Raw genomic sequence first — 3990 nt, forward strand, 5'->3', positions numbered from 1 at the left:
ATAAAACAACAGTCCATATGACAAACTGAAACAGTCATTTCAATTTTCACATTATTAGTCCTCTGAAACTCTATACAGGGTCGCTATGATTAGGGAATAACTCAACAGCACCTAACAATAACAACAACAACAGAACAAACTCTGTGTTATAATTTCTTTATTTATACTATGTAATGTGTAGCATCTATCCATGTTATGTCTGACAACAATTACAACTATGGTCCCAACTTCCCATAATATCTATTATATTAAAAATTTCAGGTACACATAACAATTTGTAATAGTGATTTGTATTTCTTTGCAATAAACATAAAATTATTATCATTATTGGCCATGGTATCCTGCCACACCCTCTCTGATCGCTTTGCACATCTGCTTGTCTGCACCCACTATGGCTAACATTCAGCTGCTGGAAGGAAGATGGCATCTGGTAAATTGCAAAGGCTTTGATGAATACATGAAGGAAATAGGCGTAGGCATGGCTCTGTGAAAAATGAGTGTAATAGCCAAACCTGATTGTATCATCATTACTGATGATGGCAAAGCCCTCACCATCAAAACAGAAAGCACTTTGAAAACAATACAGTTTTCTTGTAATCTGGGAGAAAATTTGAAGAAACTACAGCTGATGGCAGAAAAACTCAAGACTGTCTGCAACTTTACAGATGGTGCTTTGGTTCAACAACAGGAGTGGAATGGGAAGGAAAGCACAATAACACAAAAACTGGAAAATGGGAAATTAATTGTGGAATGTGTTATAAACAATGTCACCTGTACTCAGACCTATGAAAAAGTAGAATGAAAATTCCATCTGTACTTTGAATAGGAATTAGCTGTGAGAATGAACAAGTTCAGATCAATGAGCAAATCTCTATAATGCTTCGTTTTTGTTTTTATTCTCATTATTGTGTTCAATTATTTGTCTCACAAACATTTACATGCAACTGTTTCAAAGTGTTGATTTAATTCAGATCATCCCTTTGGTTAGTAAATATATGTGTGTGTGCTAAAAATAAAAATATATAGATAGATTATTATTACTATCCCTGGAGAAGTATATCATAATTGGAAAAGTGGAGAGTCAGTGACAAAAAGGAAGATACCCAACAAGATTGACACAATGGCAACAACAATGTACTTAAACGTAACAAAAATTGTAAGGCTGTCACAGGACCAGGCAGAGTTGCTGTGAGTCGAAACCAATTTGGTGGCACTAACAACAACATTGTTTCCAAACTTTTCATTCCAATATTCAGCAATAATTAACCCCACTTTGTTGGACATTTGATCAATTTCAGACAGAATGGGTAAAATTCTTCAATTTCATCATCACTGATTTTAGAGGTTGTTACATAAATTTGAATAATAATGCTATTAACTGCTCTTCCTTATGTTGTTGTTGTTGTTGTTAAGTGCCGTCAAGCCGGTTTCGACCGATAGCGACCCTGAACAGGGTTTCCGAGGCTGTAAATCTTTACGGGAGCAGATCGCCTCATCTTTCTCCTGCTTTATCCTTTCACTGGCAGTACTGTACTTCATGATAGATATTTAAATTTTCTTTCGGATGGTAAATGGGACACCAATACTCTTGAATTTGTTGTTCCTGGCATAGTAAATCTTAAGATTATTTGATTCTAAATGGACATTACAGGTCCATTCATGCTCACCAATGCCTAGGGTATCAATGTTTATGTATTCAATATAATTTTCTTAAATCCCATGTGCTGATTGTTAATAGATGTTTGTAGCTTTTTTCCCTCACTTTGAGCTGAAGCATATCAGCAAATGATAGTCTCAAAAGTTTTGTTTTAGTCATCATTATTTTTATCTACTCTTTGAGAAGGCAGCTTTTTCCCAGCCAGTTTTTGGGTGACTTTCAGCTTGAGGGGCTCAGCTTCCTACACTATATCTCACAATTTTCTGCTGTGATCAATATTTAAATTTTCCCACATGATATTTGACAATATTCTGCTGTTATTCATAAAGATTTAATTGGCTAAACAATCAGAAGTCATCAACCATTCCTTCATCAGAGTCTGTCTTAGATTGGAAGCTCATCTGAAACATTTCCAAATTGTGTGACCTTATTGGTATTTAGCCATCACTCATCTGATAGTTTATCATACTGTGATGGCTTGTGAGTTGCTGTGATTCTGAAAGCTATGCCAACGGTATTTTAAATACCAGCAGGGACATGACAAGCTATGGGCAACATTGCAAGTATGAGTATTCCTGAACACTTAATTGTGCTTATGAGGAATCTGTACTTGGACCAAGAGGCAGTTGTTTGAACACAACATGGGAACACCAAATGGTTTAAAATTAAGAAAGGTGTGTGACAAGTTGTATTCTTTCACCATACTTATGCAACTTGTATATTGAACAAATAATCCGAGAAGCTGGGTTATATGAAGAAAAACATGGCATAAGGATTGGAGGAACACTCATTAACAATCTGCGATATGCAGATGATACAACCTTGCTTGCTGAAATTTAAGGGGACTTAAAACATTTACTGATGAAGGTCAAAGAACGCAGACTTCGGTATGGATTATATCTCAATGTAAAGAAAACAAAAAATCTTAACCAATCGACAAATAAACAACATTCTTATCGATGGAGAAAAGATTGAATTTGTAAAGGACTACATTCTTCTTGGATCAACTATCAACATTCATGAAAGCAGCAGCCAAGAAATCAAACAATGTATTGCATTAGGCAAATCTGCTACACAAGACATTTTAAAGTGTTGAAGAGGGAAGATGTCGGCTTGAGGACTAATGCGCACCTGACCTAAGCCATCGTAGTTTCAACAGCCTCATATGCATGTGAAAGCTGAACAGTGAATAAGGAAGACCGTAGAAGAGTTGATGTTTTTGAGTTATGGTGTTGGGAAGAATATTCAAAGTGCCGTGAGCTGTCAAAAGAACCAATAGATTCATTTTGGAAGAAGTGCACCCAGAGTGCTCCTTGGAGGCCAAGATGGCCAAACTTTGTCTCTCATACTTAGGACATATTGTCAGGAGGGACCAGTCACTAGAGAAGGATATCATGTTTGGTAAGGTGGAGGCTCAGATAAAAAGAGGAAGACCTCCCCACCCCCAATGAGGTGGATTAGCCAAGTGGCAGCATCAATGGACTCAAGTGTGTCAACCATAGTGAGGTTGGTCCAAGATTGGGCAGTGTTTCATTCTGCTGTGCATAATGTCGCTATGAGTCAGTACTGACTTGATAGCATCTAACAACAACAACAATTGGTATTTAAAATACTAGTAGCATAAGTTGCAACATTAAATCAAAATGCAAGTTAGCACACTATGACACACTGACAAATGAATAAAACATTGGCAAAAACAGGGCTACATAAATCGATGGACTACAAATTGAAATCTTTTCAACAAACTGATCAAGCACTGGAGTTTCTTGGGCATCCATGCCAAGAAATTTGTCAGATTTACACTTGGCCAAATAATTGGAAGATACCATATTTGTTCCCATTTCCTGAAGAGGTGTACCAACAGAATGTGGAAATAATCAAACAATATCATTAATATCATGAGAAAGTGAAATTTGGCTTGTTGTTGTTGTTGTTGGGTGCCATTGAGGTGGTACCGACCATGGTTTTGGTCAGATACACCTTAGTTTTCAAGCAGACATCTTTGTTCTTCAACACTTTAAAAAGGTCTTGTGTAGCAGATTTGCCTAATGTAATACATCATCTGATTTCTTGACTGCTGCTTCCATAAGTGTTGATAATTGATCCAAGAAGAATGACAACTTCAATCCTTTCTCCATTGATAATACTGTTGTTTAGAGATCCATTGGTGAGGATTTTTGTCTTCTTTACATTGAGATGCAATCCATACTGAAGGCTGTGAGCTTCAATTTTCATCAGTAAATATTTTAAGTCCTCTTCACTTTCAGTAAGTAAGGTTGTATCACCTGCATATTACAGGTTGTTAATGAGTCTTCCTCCAATCCTGATGCCAC

At 36.6% G+C, this 3990-nt stretch overlaps 1 pseudogene; it reads left to right on the plus strand.

The window, feature by feature from the left end:
- The first annotated feature begins 391 nt into the window (after positions 1-391).
- LOC102838130 lies at positions 392-802 on the plus strand (annotated as a pseudogene).
- Positions 803-3990: the final 3188 nt, after the last annotated feature.

This window comes from Chrysochloris asiatica, unplaced genomic scaffold (assembly GCF_000296735.1).
Source record: "Chrysochloris asiatica unplaced genomic scaffold, ChrAsi1.0 scaffold00011, whole genome shotgun sequence".
Taxonomy (NCBI): domain Eukaryota; kingdom Metazoa; phylum Chordata; class Mammalia; order Afrosoricida; family Chrysochloridae; genus Chrysochloris; species Chrysochloris asiatica.